Consider the following 17,220-nt stretch of genomic DNA (forward strand, 5'->3'; position numbering starts at 1 on the left):
CTCTGAAATACCTCTCTGATCTGCCACTCAATGACCCCTCAGTCTGTAAGTCAGAAGCTCCAGAAGCAGCCACTGCCCCAGGGCCATGTGCAAGAACTGGAGCTGGGCCTAAGCTTCTCTCTCACCGCAGTCACAGACTTTTCCTACTTACCTTCTAAGTTTTCTTTGGCATTTGTTGGTTGAGAAGTCTGGAAACCACCACAGCTGCCTGTGGTTCAGTCCTCTGAGGTCTACTCCAGGTTTGTTGAGGCCTGTTTTGCCTGTGCACCCATGCTGAACTCTGTTCCTCTCCCAGCCCAGAACAAAATACCTTTCTGATCAACTGTCCAGGTTGTCTTGGGCTGGAAATTTGTTTCACTCCATATTTTTGTGGTTTCTGCAGCTTTAGAATTTGTTTAGAGCCATTTTTAACAGGTATTTGGAGGGGTTTGGGGGAGAGCTCATACAAGTCATTGCTTTTACTCTGCCATCTTGACTTCACACCCTGCTCATCATTTCTTAAGGAACAAGAGTATCCCATTACATTCATACATCACAGCTTGTTCAGCCATTCCCCAATTGATGGGCATCCCCTCAATTTCCAAGTCTTTGCCATCAAGAAAAGAAATGCTATAAATGTTTTTGTACATGTGGGTCCTTTTTCCTTTTTTTGTGATTTCTTTGGAATAAAAAGGTAGTAGTGTTATTGCTGAATCAAAGGGTATACACAGTTTTATAGCCATTTGGGTATTGTTCAAATTGCTCTTCAGAATAGCTTGATTGGTTCACAACTCCACCAACAATGCATTAGTGTTCCAATTTTCCTACATCTTCTCCAACCTTTATAATTTTCCTTTTTTTTCATGTTAGCCAATCTGATGGATGTGATGTAGTACCTCAGAGTTTTTTAATATGCACTTCTCTTACTAATAGTCACTGTTTCTAAGCCTTGGTTTCCTCTTCTATAAGATAATGTGTTTGGATTAAATAGTCTCCAAGTTTCTTTTGTCACCATGCCTCAGCTTCCCTACCATCCTAGAATTTCTGGGATCTTCCTGCACTGGAGTTTCATTCTTCTTCTCTGTTCTTCTTCTGTCATTTGTGAGTTTCTTCTAGCTCCATTTTTTTTTTTAGGCAATTGGGATTAAGTGACTTGCCCAGGGTCACACAGCTAGTAAGTGTCAAGTGTTTGGTCTGAGGCAGGATTTGAACTCAGGTCCTCCTGACTTCAGGGCCGGTGCTCCATCCACTGCACCACCTAGCTGCCCCTCTTCTAGCTCCATTTTGAGGAAAAGACCATGGTATCCATCTTTCTTTCCATTATGCGTCAATTGCCTTCTCACACTAAAACTTCTGTCAGCACATGGGGCCTTCTCCATGGAATCTTCCTCTGCCCCTCAGACCCCTTCTCCAATTAGTGAATTTCTTCTGGAACCTCCATTTTGGGAGGTGACTCAAGATGGCAATCCTTCATTCCCTTCACAGTTATGCTTTTGACTCTCCAACCCCTGCCACCGCACTCCTGCACATGTACTTCTCCTCCAGTACTCCAACATTTCAGATCCCTTTTATATGTTATTTTCCCCCATTAGATTGGAAACTCCTTGAGGGCAGTGACTGTCTTTCCTTTTACTTGTGTGTGCATCCCTAGTACTTGACAGAGTACCTAACATATGCTAAGCACTTAATAAATGCTTGTTGCCTGCCTGCTTTCTAATTCTAATACTTTATGACAACAATATAATTCTATGGTAACCCTGTAGTCATGTTATGGCTAACTGAGTTGCTTATTCTAGTCCCAGAAGAAAAGTCATGTTCTCTTTCATTCTGTTTCTTTGCCCATTTCTCTTTTATTTTATGAAACAAAACATGGGGCTATGTAAAAACAGGGAGACAGATAAATAAAAAATAAAAATGACTTTTAATAAACCCACTGCATGCAAACTGCAGAATGGAGAAAAGCCACACCTTCTAAGTAATGAAATAGAGCTCTTTGTTCTGCTATAGGTAAGGGTGCATTAGCGTTTTTAGCGCAGAGGATTTCTTGTGTTGATGCGGGGTTTTTTCCCCAAAACTTCTTTTCTCAGAAAAAAAAATAACTTGTGAGAAAGTCATGCATAATAAAAACAGAATGGGGAGAAAAAACTTATTGACTTAGAAATTTGGCCTGAAAAAAAAGAAAAAAACACTAGAAAATGGGGAGGGTTGGGAAGAGAGAAGGAAGCATTCTTCATTTCTTGTGATCTGAAATCATTTTTTTTTCCTTTAGCCAATGTTCTATCACTATTATATCATCATGTGATCTGTCCCCCTCTCAAAAAAGGAAAGGTCTTAAGTTGTCAATTTCAGCCACCTGGCTATTACTATGTACATTCCATAAGTTCTCTGCAACTTTTACATTAACCACATATTGGTATAATAAGTGATCTACATTTTGTATTGATACAGTAGCTCTTTCAGAGCCAATGATGTACTTACTGACTATGATTAATAGATCTAGCCTCAGCATTGATTATTTAGTCCACCTTGTATCACTGAAGTTCCATAATCACAGGAATGGAGCTAAAGTGGCCATTTAAATTCAGTAGTAAATGTTTTCCTTTGTCTCAAATACAATGAAACACCCACAGTGCCCTGTTAACTCCAAACTGTCAGAGTGGGTTAATTCTAAGTCAAAGTGCCAGCTGCATATTAAAATTGGTCCTTTTACTTAATTTTTTTCAAAGAAAGAGGAAGGAAACTAGCATCCCCATGTCATAGAAGTAAGAGGTGTTTGTTCTGCAAATCAAGTCTCCATGGGGCCATAACATCCTTATGAGGAACAAGGGCAAGGATCTTGGGAATTACTGACTTTAGAATGTAATTTATTTCCCAAATTATATCATTAATGTATCATAGGTTTAAAATGCATGTTCCTGGAGAAATTTACATCATCAAATTAACATCATCTGTTCAGTTTAATCCCAGAATTCTCCAAACACACACACACACACACACACACACACACACACACACACACACAATTAAGCCTGGGTATCTCTGAATTCTAACCTTCCTATGAAGCGTATCAGAGTTTTCCTTAGGAATATAGCCTTTTCATATTCTGAAAAGGATAATATCAGTCTTTACTGGAGCATACCAAATCTGTTACCTCCCAGAGAGCCAGCAGTCACTTAGGAATATCCCAGAAGGAGAGACACAAACTCTTCAAGAAACTTGGCAACCAAGCTGGCAAACAGGGATGGCAAAGCTTCCTTTCTCCTGAGTTAAATGAATAACCATTTACTGGGTCTGCTACCTCATCATTACTATGATTGTTTAAAATTTGAATCTTCAAGGTATGGTGATAAGGAAAGAGGAAGAAAGGATGGATATGGTCCACTCCCTTGACAAAATGTTTTTGCTGTTGTGAGACTGTGAGAAATTTTGCAACTTTTTCATTCATGTCTGTTTTGCTTTTGACCTGTTTGTAAGATGGAACCCTACAAAGGTCTTAAAGAATTTGCCCTGTACGTGAGCCTATCTATCTTGTTTTGTTGTTGTTCAGTCATTTCACTTGTGTCCAACTCTTCATGACTCTATTTTCTTAGCAGAGATACTGGAGTGGTACATCATTTCCTTCTCTTGCTCATTTTGCAGATGAGGAAACTAAGGCAAACAGGGTTAAGTGACTTGCCCAGGGTCTTGTAGCTAATAAGTGTCTGAAGCCAGAAAGATGAATCTTTCTGACTTAAGACCTGGCACTCTATCCACTGGGCCACCTTGTTTGTCTTTACTGAAACTGTAGTAAGTACCAGTGGTAGGAATCCTTATGAAAAAACTAGCTTGTACAGATTTGGCAGAAACATTGAGGTCATCTAGTCTAACCTACACCTCAACAAAAATCCACTCTACAACACTTTTGACAAAAGGTCATCTAGGGGGTAGCTAGGTGGCACATTGGATAGAGCACCAGCCCTAAAGTCAGGAGGACCTAAGTTCAAATCTGGACTCCAACCAAACACTTTACACTTACTAGATGTGTGACCCTGGGCAAGTCACTGAACCCAATTGCCAAAAAAAAAGGCCATCTAGCCCCTGTTTGAAGACTTGCAGCTTGAGGAACTTGCCTCCTCCCTAGAAAGTCTGTTTCACTTCTAGGAAGCTTCCTGAGAAAGTGTTCCATGTATTAAGGCAAAGTCTACCTCTCTGGAACTTCTGTTCATGGCTGATTGTTCTACACCTCTCCCCCTTGAAAAGGCAATGGATAAGTCTATGGCATTATGATATCCCCTCCATCTCTGAAAAGCAGTGAGGATTTCCTCTCCTCCTTAAGTCCAATCCTCTCCAGGCCAAAATATTAAGGGGAATTGTGAATCACCCCACCCCCTAGATATATTCCACACCCACCTGTTGCAAATGACAAAAAAAAAAAATCCATCATTAATGATCCATGCCCTTAAATTAAATATTGATATGCCAATAAGATGGCATAATAAGTATTATCTGCTTAGCATAAACTGTGCTAAAATTCTGTGATTCTAGATCCAGGAACAAGACTTATGGGTGGACATAAAAGGATGTTGAGAATGTAAGTAGATCTGGCAACAGTTAGTAGAGCACTGACCATAGGCTCTGCTATTCAGAGGTAGGGCTCCAGTCTGGAGGAACTAAAATTAAGGATTCCACTACTAAGGATGAGGGAGAGGGGAGAAAACAAAGGCACAAGTGCTTCAACTGGGGCACAGGCCAAGGCCTGTTTACCAGAGTGGAATCAGTAGAAAGTCTGACCAAATGCTCATGGTAAACCTACTTGGAAGACTATAGATACCAAAGTCCAAACTGGGACTAAAGATTTAGGTCAAACTTGTTTGATACCCACTATGAGCTTGTTATATCCAGTGACAAGGATCAAGGCAGATAGTAAATAGGTCAGTTTTTATAGGAAGGAGGGGTTGAAATTGTGATGGACACAGGTAAGTATAACTGGCAAGTCAACAAATGGCACAGAACAGACTCATACTCCCTACTGTGTCTGAGGGAGCAGGAAATGTAGTTTAAGTAGATCTCGCTCACACTATCTGTGAGATCAGGGTCTTAGTAACTCATGCACTCAGGTTCTTTTTCTCTAATTCCTGTCTATCCTTAATATTAACAGTAACAAAATTACCAATCTATATTGCCTTGGTTTCTCATATTGTCATAAAAATTGAAATGGGTTAAAATAACAATATGCATTAATATTGATAAAGATCTGAATAGTCTAAGCACCAAAGAACTCACTCTCTCTCTCTCTCTCTCTCTCTCTCTCTCTCTCTCTCTCTCTCTCTCTCTCTCTCTGTTTCTTTCTCTCTCTTTTTCCCTCTCCCTCTCTCTGTTTCTGTGTCTCTCTATCTCTGACTATCTATCTATCTATCTATCTTTCTAACTATCTATCATCTATCTCTTCCTCTTTGAAAGCACAGTGCTAATTATGTGCATGTTGTACCATGGAAGAAGCCCTTCCTGCTCAAATAAGGTTCCAGAAACATTTTTGTCTCTACAGATGAATTTACTTTTCCTTGTTGGAAAACTAAAACTAACTATGTAACCCAACATATTTCCCTTTTGGCCCCAGCTCACAGAAACTTGAGAGCCAAATTCATTATCCAAATGTATGATCAACTGAGCTTCTTGAAAGCATCTATTCCTTCTGCTCCCCTCAGATGGTTTCTGTTCTGTTTTATTATGAAATGTGCTATCTTCCACTATTTTATTTTGTAAGCTGCCTCAAGTCCTTTCAGAAGCTGGTGGTGTATTAATTTTACATAATTTTAATCTAAATTAGTCAAAGTTTTTTGTAAGGTTGGTGATGGAGAAAGAATTAGCATCCAAATCATAAGCTTTCCCCTTTACCTTTTAGACTAGGCATTTCCTGGAGGTCTGGTTAAAGGTCTGAGAAATAAGAGTTGGCCCTAAACATTAAAATGGGTAGCACAAAGAGTGATATGAAAATAGGGAGGGACTTAGTGTATTTCTGCAAGTTTGTTTCTTCCAAAAATGTTTTTTCCCTTGAAGACAAGATAACCATTTATTTGTTTATAGTAATTACCTATAATATATAAGGTACCCTTCACATTTTTTTTCTAGTTTCAGGGGTATTTCACCATTCAGAAAAATAGGTTTTGATATTAAGTCCAAAGTTCCTTCTTTGCCAAGATAATCATGGAATTAGTAAGAAAAATAAAAGCCAAATTTCCTTCTTGTTTCTGGGATGAATGTAAACACTAAGAGGTCCAGAAAGTCCAGCCGGTCACCTCTTTCCTTTTGTGAGAAGCACATAGACTACTTTAATTCATATCACTCATTATGGAGAAAGTAGAGTGAATTTGGAGAGATTTTGTGACCTGAAAACTAGAACTATCCACAAAGAGTACAAATCCCAATGAAATTGGTTGTTGCAATGGTTTTCCTTAGACCAAATAAATTAAGGGGAAAAAAATCATGGACACAGAGGTATGATACTAGTTTGATCATTTTTATTTGTTTGGAATGAATATAGTAGCTTCTTTATAAGTATTCGTAAGGCCAGCCTGAATACTTCTGACTATCTAGATTAGACTGAAGTAAGTACTGAAGGAATTCAAATGAGAGCATGGAATATCTTGTCCTTCTGATGTTTAAAGTGAGTATGGAAGACAGAGAACAGGCCCATAAACAACTCAGTGCACATAAACACATCCATTTCTATGCCACACAATATTTATAAGAAAATAGACTAAATATAAAAGTACTGAGAAAGTGGGGAGGTAGAGACGTAGAGTGGTGATAAATGAGAATCAAGGGAGCTAGGTTATACACCATCACTCCTGTCTCTTTTTCTGTGATCATTTCTCCTTCCCATTTTCACCTATTTTCTTCCCTACTGGCAACACATATACCCAAGTGTCTCTCATTTTAAAACAGATAGATAGATAGATAGATAGATAGATAGATACATACATACATACATACATACATACATACATACATACATACATAGACAGACAGACAGACAGACAGACAGACAGACAGACAGACAGATAGATAGATAGATAGATAGATAGATAGATAGATAGAAACAAACAAATATGTTATTTGACTTTGCCATCTTCTCAAAGTCTATTCCCTGTCTCATACAGCTAAACTCCTATCAGGAGTCATACACACCACTTGCCTCCATTTCCTTACCTTCCATTTACTACTCAGTACCTTGAAATCTGGCTTCCAAATTTATAGTTCCTCTAACACTGCTCCCTAAAGTTACCATAACAACAATCTCTTAAATGTTAAATACAATAATCTTTTCTCAATCCTCATCTCATCTGACATTTTTGCAGATTTTTATATTATTGACTATCCCTTCAGTCACTGCTCTGTTGACTTCTATGACATTGTGCCCCCTTCCCTCCCTTACCTGATCTTATCTGTTTCACCATTCCTTCACAGTTTCTTTTACTTAATCCTCATTCATTTCTCTACCACTAAGCATGTGCCCCTGAAGGCTCTAATCTAGGCTCTCTTCTCTCTCTCATTCTACTTCAATGATCTTTCATCAGTTCCCCTGGGCTTAATTATTATTTTTACACAGTTGACTCTAAAACATAAATACATCAAGCCTTAATTTATCTCATGAAATCTAGTATCACATTGACAACTGCCTGCTAAACATCTCTACTAATATATTCCATTGGTATTTAAACTCAACTTGTCCAAAAGAGGACTCATTATTTTCACCAGTAACCTCATCCTTCCTCCAATTTTCCTTATTTTGTTAAAGGGAATCACCAACTTTCTATTAACATATTAATATACACCAAATTTCATAATTTTTGCATAAACTTCAATTCTTCACTCTTTTTAACCCCATATAGCCAATCAGTTTACAAATCTTGAGATACTACCTCCACAATCTTTCTCGAATTTTTTCTCCTTTTCTCCACTCACACAAGCTATCCTAGGTCAGGCCTCTTGCCTAGACTAATTCTATACCTTCCTAAGTCATCTCTATGCTTTCATTTTCCCCTAATTTGTAATCATCCTCCACATAACTGCCAAATTAATATTCTTGAAACATAAACCTGAATATAGACTTCTGGGAGCCAAGAAGGCAGAACATAGAGGTAAGTCACTCTTACTTTCCCATATTAACTTCTGAAAATCCAGAAAATATCACCCAAGGAAAAAGCCTGGAACAGCTGAATCAGAAAAAAGATGGGGTGTAGCAGTCCTTTAGCCCAGGTAGCTTGAGAGATTAACAGTAAAGGCCCCTCTTGCTCTGGGGGAAGGGAAGCAGTACAGAGTGGGAGGTGTCCCAAAAAACTAGCAGAAAGCCTGACCTCAGCTAAATAGTAGGATATCCTGAAACCCAGGTGGTAGAGCAGGCAAACACCAACATCTATACCCCTGAGTGCCTCAGTAAGGGCTGGGGAACCAGTGGAAACCAGCTTGGAAAACCACCAGCTGCCCCACCATCCTACAGTAACCGGGTCTCCCAGTACCTCATCAAAACTAAGGGAAGCAGGGTCAGCTAGGTGGCGCAGTGAATAAAGCACTGGCCCTGAATTCAGGAAGACCTGAGTTCAAATCCGGCCTCAGACACATAACACTTAATTAGCTGTGTGACCCTGGGCAAGTCACTTAACCCCATTGCCTAGCCAAAAAAAAAAAAAAACCTAAGGGAAGCAGCACTCCAAGGGGTCCCAGGAGGATAAACATCCTGTAACATCCATCTGAAAGAAGCTGAAGAAAGTGAAAGGAAGGAAAGGCCCAGTTGAGCAGGAAATCTCCAGGAACCACCCTACCCAATCCTACCCCTAGAGTTCCAGTGTTACTGATTCCAGCCCAACACCAGGTAAGCTGCCAGAACCCTATAGCCTCCAAATGCCAACACTGGAGGATCCAGCATACAAATACAGCAACCAGGACCTAGGATCCCAAACAAGAAGTTTGGGTCAGTGCCCTCTGATCCCCAGCAGGAGAGCTCAATCTCTTTAAGGGCCAGGAAATAAGCAAACACCATGAGCAAAAAGAAATGTACCATAGATTAATATTATAAGAACAGTGAGGATCAAGGCAGAAATTCTGAAGAGGACAACAAACCCACATCTGGAACTATAAAAGGGAATATGAACTGGTCTGAAGCCCAAAAAGCCCTCTTAGAAGAGCTCAACAAGGATTTTAAAAGTCAAATGAGAGAGGTAGAAGAAAAAAAAAAGGTATGAAAGAGAGAATCAATAGCCTGGAAAAAGAAGAATGAAAATTAACTGTAGAAAACAAGTCCTCAAAAAATACAATTGACCAATAGGGAAAAAAAGTACACTGAATAAACAAGTTCCTAAAAAATACAATTACACAAATGGGTAAGGAGGTACAAAATCTAATAGAAGAAAACAATTTGTTAAAAATTAGAATTGGTCAAATGGCAGCTAATGACTCTATGAGAGAACAAGAATTAATCAAACAGAAAGAAAAAAATGAAAAAATAGATGAAAATGTAAAATACCTCATTGGTAAAACAACTGACCTGGGAAACTGACCCAGGAGAGACAATTTTAAAAATATTGGTCTACCTGAAAATCACAATGAAAAAAAGGGCTTGGAAACACAGACCTGATAATGTCTCCCTGTCTGGTCTCCAGACTTTCACTGAAAGTGAAACACCATTCTATTTCACATTAGCCTCCTGCCTTTGTGATGAGGAGAGAAAATAGCATTCCATAGCACCCCATCTCTAGCTTCTCATGGAAAGTAGAGAAACACCATTTAAATGTGCACCAGCCTTCTGCATTTGGGGAAAGCAGAGAAAATGCCATTCCACTATAGCTGGTCTTCTGCTTTGTGTGTAGCATTACATGGGAAAAGGAAAAATGTCATTTCATCACTCAACAATCCTGTATTTTTTGGGTAGGAGGAGAAAACACCATTTTCTTCTGCTACGTCTCCCACCTTGCTGGAATGGAAGCAACATCATCCTTTAGTTCTGAGCATCTGTCTCCTTAACTTAACCTCCTTGAGGCCAAATCTCTATGGATTTATCTACCTAAACTCATTCCTCATTAATTAAGAAACTCCTCCCTTACACAATACCCTTCCCCACCCCAGTGATTCTGGTCATCTTTCAGTCCCCGTTTCACATACCCCAGTGCTGGGCACTTTATTCCCATTCCCTTCAACCTACCACCCACAATGTCCAGCTCTGAATCTACTCACCCATTCTACTGTGCTCTCTGGAATGCCTCCTCTATAAGCAACAACAAAATTGCTTTCATCTGAAATCTTTTATCTTCCCACTGATACCTGACTCTATGCTGATGACATAGCCTCCTTGGCCTCCCTTTCCAGCACTGGCTGCACTTTTGCTAATTCCCCCTACTCATTGTTAAAGGTGGGGGAGTTGGAATTCCTTGCTCTGGATTGCCACTTCCAAGTTCTCGCTTTACTACTATCACTCAGTAACCTCTCATTCTCTGAAGTACACTCAAACCATATATGCCACTTAATCAAAATTCTAGTTCATTTCCTTGTTCAGTTATATTTGACTCATGACCCCATGGACCATAGTACTCCAGGCCTTTCTATCCTACATTAAATTCTGGTAGTTATTGACAACCACTTTCCAGTACATTCCCCTTTCTTCATCTACTAGTTTGGTTCCTGGGTCACAATCTTTTTCTTCTCTTTAAGTCTTACCTAGGCATATTGATACTCCTTCAAGCACCTTAACCACTAAATTTCTCAATTTGCTAATTACATATGATCTACTCTTCCATTCCAGCTCATCCCTTCACAAAGATTATTAGTCTTGCCATCAACCTCAAATGCATCACCTCTGTGTTCATGAACTCCAATAGCTATGAGGTATTCAAAGAGATCATAAAAAAATGGAAAAAGATTCACATGTACAAAAATATATCAGTTCTTTTCTGTTGGCAGAGAATTGTAAATTGATGGGATACCCATTAGCTGGGGAGTGACTGAACAAATTATGGTACATGAATGTAATGGGATACTATTGTGCTATAAGAAATGATGAGTAGGCAGATTTCAGAAAAACCTGGAAAGACTTAGATGAACTGATGCTGAGTGAAGTGAGCAGAACCAGAACATTGTACACATTAACAGCTACATTGTATGATGACTAACATTGATAGACTTGGCCCTTCTCAATAATGCAATGATCTAAGACAATTGAAAAAGACTCATGATGGAAAATGCTGTCTACAACCAGAGAAAGAATTATGGAGTCTGAATGAAGATCAAAGCATAATATCGAAAATTTTTTGTTGTTGTTGTTTTTTGTTTTTCTTTCTCACGGTTTTTCACTTTTCTTCTTTCACAACACAACTAATGTGAAAATGTGTTTAATATGATTGTGCATGTGTAGCCTATATCAAATTGCTTGCCATCTTAGGGAAGGAGAGAGGGAGAAAAAAAAATTCAAACTGAAAATCATATAAAAATGAATGTTGAAAACTAAAAAGACATAAATAAATTTAGATTATGAAACAAAATAAAAGTTACGAGTTCACAATTGTCATTCCGCTTTTTTTTCTACCTTGCAACCCAAGAATCCATTCATTTACACTGTGACTTCCAAATCCAAGGTCCTTCAATTCTTCCCATTCCACCCTTGCACTAACTATACAGTCCTGTCTTCCCTATTTTGATTCCTTGGTAAACCAGTTCAACTGTACAATGTCCTGTTTTCCTGAGTCCCATGATTGTGTCACTGAATTTGCCCTGCAAGGCCTCAGCCTTGGATCCTTTATATCACCTGCTGCATTTGAGTCTATATGCATGTGGCTGAATGAAGCTGGAGAAAATCACAAAAAAAAAAAATGGTGACTAGATCTATTATAAATTTATGTTAAATACTCTTAACTGAGCCCTCAATTTTTTAAAAGTGTATTTATTTATTTATTTTTTGTTTTAAACATTCACTTTTTTTTGAGATTTTTGAGTTCTAAATTTTCTCCCTTTTCCCTCCCCCTTCCCCAAGACAGCATGCAATCAGATATAAGCTATGCATGAACAATAATATTAAACAATTTCCACATTAGTCATGTTGTGAAAGAAGAATCAAAACAAAAGGGGGAAAGACAAAAAAGAAAAAAAAATAACAGAAGAAAGAGAAAACAGTATGCTTCAATCTGTATTCAGACTCCATAGTTCATTCTCTGGATGTGGATATCATTTTCCATCATGAATCTTTTGGAATTGTCTTTGATCATTACATTTATTAGAACAGCTAAGTCTAACAAAGCCAGTCAACACACAATGTTGCTGTTACTGTGTACAATGTTCTCCTGGTTCTGCTCACTTCACTGAGCAACAGTTATTCAAGCCTTTCCAAGTTTTTTTCTTAACTCTGCCTTCTCGCCATTTCTTATAGAACAATAGCATTCCATTTTATTGATATACCACAACTTGCTTAGCCATTCCCCAAATTGATGAGCATCCCCTCAATTTCTAATTCTTTGCCACCACAAAAAGAGCCACTATAAATATTTTTGTACATCTGAGTCCTTTTATCTTTTTTTTATCTCTTTGAGATACAGACCCAGTAGTGGTACTGCTGAATCAAAGGGCATACACATTTTTATAGTCCTTTGGGCATTGTTCCAAATTGTTCTCCAGAATGGTTGGATTAGTTCACAACTCCTCCAGTATCTTCTTGTTCCAATTGTCCCATATCTCCAACATTTATCATTTTCCTATTCTGTCATGATAGCCAATCTGATAGTTATAATATGGTACCTCAGAGTTGTTTTGATTTGCATTTCTCTAATCAATAGCAATTTAGAGCATTTTTATATGCCTAAAGCTTTAATTTCTTCACCTGAAAAATACCTGTTCACATCCTTTGATCATTTATAAATTGGGAAATGATTTCTTTTCTTATAATTTTTTTTCAGTTTTCTACTCTCTTTTTTTCTCTTTTTTAGGTTTTTATTTTTTATTTATTCATTTTTTAATATAAATTTATTTATTTTCCGTTTTCAATATTTATTGCCACAAGATTTAGAACTCCAAATTTCCACCCTATCTCACCCCTCCCCCCACCCCAAGATGGCATGCGTTCTGAATATCCCTTCCCCTAGTCTGTCTTCTCTTATATCTCTTACCCTCTTCTCTTATCCCCTTCCCCTTCTACTTTCCTGTAGGGCAGGAAGACCTGTACCCCATTTCCTGTTTTTTATTTCCCAGTAGCATGTGAAAACTTTTTTTAAACATAGTTTTTAAAACTTTAGGTTTCAAATTTTTCCCTTCCTCCCTCCCCACCACCCTCATTGAAAAGGCAAGCAACTCAATATAGGTTATACATGTGCAGTTATGCAAAACACTTCCATAGTAGACATGTTGTGAAAAACTAACTCTATTTCCCTTAATCCTATCCTGCCCTCCCATTTATTCTATTCTTTCTTTTGACCCTGTCCCTCCTCAGGAGTATTTGCTTCTGATTACCCCCTTTCCCAATATGCCCCCTTCTCTATCATCCCCCTGCTCTCTTGTCCCCTTCTCCCCCTATTTTCCTGTAGGGTAAGACAGATTTCCATACCCAATTGAATGTGTATGTTATTCCTCCTTAAGCCAAATCCTATGAGAATAAGATTCACTCATTCCCTCTCACCTTCCCCATTTCCCCTCCACTGTAAGATCATTTTCTTTTCTTTTTTTTTTGTGAGATAATTTACCCCATTCTACCTCTCCCTTTCTTCTTCTCTGAATATAATCCTCACTCATCCCTTAATTTTATTCTCCAGATATGACCCCTTAATCTTCAACTCACCCTGTGCCCTCTATCTATCTATTTATCTACCTATACATACATATATATTTTTTTCCTCCAACTACCCTAGTACTGACAAAAGTCTCATAATTTATAAATATCATCTTTCTATGCAGGAATGTAAACAGTTCAACCTTAATAAGTCTCTTATGATTTCTCTTTCCTGTTTACCTCTTCATGTTCCACTTGAGTTGTATTTGAAAGTCAAATTTTCTATTCAGCTCTGGTCTTTTCATCAAGAATGCTTGAAAGTCCTCTATTTCACTGAATGATCATTTTTTCCCCTGAAGGATTATACTCAGTTTTGCTGGATAGGTGATTCTTGGTTGTAATCCTATCTCCTTTGTCCTCCAGAATATTATATTCCATGCCCTGTGGTCCTTTAATGTAGAAGCTGCTAAATCTTGTGTTATCCTGATTGTGTTTCCACAGTACTTGAATTGTTTCTTTCTGGCAGCTTGTAATATTTTCTCCTTGATCTGGGAACTCTGGAATTTGGCTACAATATTCCTAGGAGTTTTCCTTTGGGATCTCTTTCAGGAGGAGATCTGTGGATTCTTTCAATTTCTATTTTGCCCTCTGGTTCTAAATATCAGGGCAGTTTTCCTTGATAATTTCTTGAAAGATGATGTCTAGGCTCTTTTTTTGATCATGGCTTTCAGATAGTCCAATAATTTTTAAATTCTCTCTCCTGGATCTATTTTCCAGGTCAGTTGTTTTTCCAATGAGATATTTCACATTTTTTCTAATTTTTCATTCTTTTGGATTTTTTTACAGTGTCTTGATTTCTCATAAAGTCACTGTCTTCCAATTGCTCTATTCTAATTTTTAAGGAAGTATTTTCTTCAGTAATCTTTTGGACTTCCTTTTCCATTTGGCCAATTTTTCTTTTTAGGGCATTCTTCTCCTCATTGGCTTTTTGGACCTCTTTTGCCATTTGGGTTAGGCTATTTTTTAAGGTGTTATTTTCTTCAGTATTTTTTGGGTCTCCTTTAGCAAGCTGTTGACTTGTTTTTCGTGATTTTCTTGCATCACTCTCATTTCTCTTCCCAGTTTTTCTTCTACTTCTCTTACTTGCTTCTCAAAATCCCTTTTGAGCTCTTCCAAGGCCTGGGACTGATTCATATTTTTCTTGGAGGCTTTGGATGTAGGAGCTCTGACTTTGTTGTCTTCTCATTGAATATTTTGTCTTCTTTCTCACCAAAGTAAGATAATAGTCTGACTCTTTTTGTGCTGCTTGCTCATGATCCCAGCCAATTACTTGAGTTTTAAACTCTTTGTTAAGGTAAGAGTCTGCTTCCAATGTGGAAAATGTACTGTCCCAAGTCTTAGAGGTTTATATAGCTGTTTTCAGAGATACTTGTAGGGAACCATAAATTTTCAGTTCTTGCAAGGTGGTATGATAAGGGGTGAGGTGTTTACTATTTTCCTGGCCTGTGCTGTGGTCTATTAGTGACCACAAGCACTCCTTTCTGTTCTGGAACTGTGAAGAAGGTTTCTCTCCACAGTCACTACAAATTCCACTGTGCCAGTGCTTCTCCTCACCCCAGGGCCCCATCCTGAACTGTGACCTAGATCCAAGCATGGGCAAAGCAAGAGATTCCTGCCTCAGCACCAGCAGAGAGATCCCTGCAATCCCCCTCTGATCAGCCACTCGATTCCCCCTCAGTCTGTGGGCTGGAAGCTCAGGAAGCAGCTGCCCACCCCAGGGCCACATTCTGGGGGAATGGAGCTGAGACCCCACCTTCCTCTCTTAGTACTGCAGAAACAGACTGTTCCCACTGACCTTCTAAGTTGTCTTTGGCATTCCTGGATTGAGGAGTCTGGAAACTGCCACAACTGCCCACAATTCAGTCCTCTGAGGCCTGCTCCAGGCTTGCTGTGGCCTGAGCGCCCACGCCACACTGCGCTGCATTCCCAGCCAGGCACGATATACCTTTCTGATTAATCATCCAAGTTGTCTTAGGCTGGAAATTTGTTTCACCCTGTCTTTTTGTGGGTTGTGCTGCCTTGGAATTTGTTTAGAGCCATTTTTCATAGGTATTTGGAGGGGTTTGGGGGAGAGCTCAAGCAAGTTGCTGCTTTCACTCCACCATCTTGGTCCCATCCCTGTTTTCTTATAAATTTAACTCAGTTCTCTATATATTTTAGAAATGAGGCCTTTATCAGAGACTCTGGCTATAATTTTTTCCCCAAGATTTCTGTGAGCTTTCATTTCTCCAAGACAATCCTTTTATGTCTCGCTAATTAATTCACTATCTCACTCACCACAGTGACTCTTCCAAACCTTTTTAATCCTTCTTCAAATTGACCATGGCTGCTCTTTCCCTTACCCCTTTAGCAGGGAATCTTGTTTCATGTTTCGCTGAAAATGTTGAGGCCATTCACAAAATAATTTCTCTTCTCCTCAGTTCATATCTCATAGCTATTCTACCTTCTGCAATTCTCTGCTGCTTCACTTTTGTGTCACACAATGTCTCACTGCCAAGGAAACCCTTATACATGGTGTCATCCTTACACAAGTGATCTCATTCCAGCTGTTTTCATTGGCAGATTGTTTCCTCTATCACCCCATTTTCTCACTTATCTGATTCAGTTGCGTCCTGTCTACTGGTTGGTTCCCTACTACATACAAACATATCCATGTCTCTACCATCCTTAAAAAACCCTTACTTAATCCATCTAGCTATAGTCACATTTCTTTCCTCCCTTTTGTGGCTATGCTCCTTGAAAAGGCTGTCTACAATAGTATTTCTACTTCCTTCCTTCTTTCTCACATTCTTCTTAATTCTCTATTGTCTGGCTTTTGACCTCAATATTCAATCAAAACTACTCTATAAAGCTGCTAATAATTTCTTAATTGCTAAATCTTCTGGACTTCCCTCAACCCTCATTCTTTTTTACCTCTCTCCTATCTTTGAAATTGTTAATCACCTTATTCTCCTTGATACTCTCTTCTTTCTTTCCTGGTTCTCCTACTTCATATCTGACCTTTCCTTCACAGTCTCCTTAGCTGGATCTTCTTCCAGTTCACGTTCACTAACTTTGGTGTCCCACGTGACTCTTTCCTGTGCCCTTTCCTCTTTTCCCTCTATACTATTTTACGTAGTGATCTCATCAGTTTTCATGGATTCAATTATCATCTCTACTTATCTAGTCCTAACCTCACTGCTCAACTACAACCTTGCATCTCCAATGCCTTTTGCACCTCCTTACAAGGTTCTGAGGATAAAATGAGATAATATTTGTAAAAGGCTTAGGACTGGTGCTTGCCACATAGTAGGCACTTAATAAATGTTTCTTCTCTCTCTATTGGGCATTTAGAACCAGATGCCCTCTAAATATCCTAAACTCAACATGTCCCAAACTGAACTCATTTTCTTCCTGCCCTCAGATGCTCTTACTACTGAGGGTACTACTATTCTCTAGTTCCTTAGGCTTGAAAATTAGGT

Source organism: Phascolarctos cinereus, unplaced genomic scaffold (assembly GCF_003287225.1).
Source record: "Phascolarctos cinereus isolate Bilbo 61053 unplaced genomic scaffold, phaCin_HiC Scaffold_2;HRSCAF=192, whole genome shotgun sequence".
NCBI lineage: Eukaryota > Metazoa > Chordata > Mammalia > Diprotodontia > Phascolarctidae > Phascolarctos > Phascolarctos cinereus.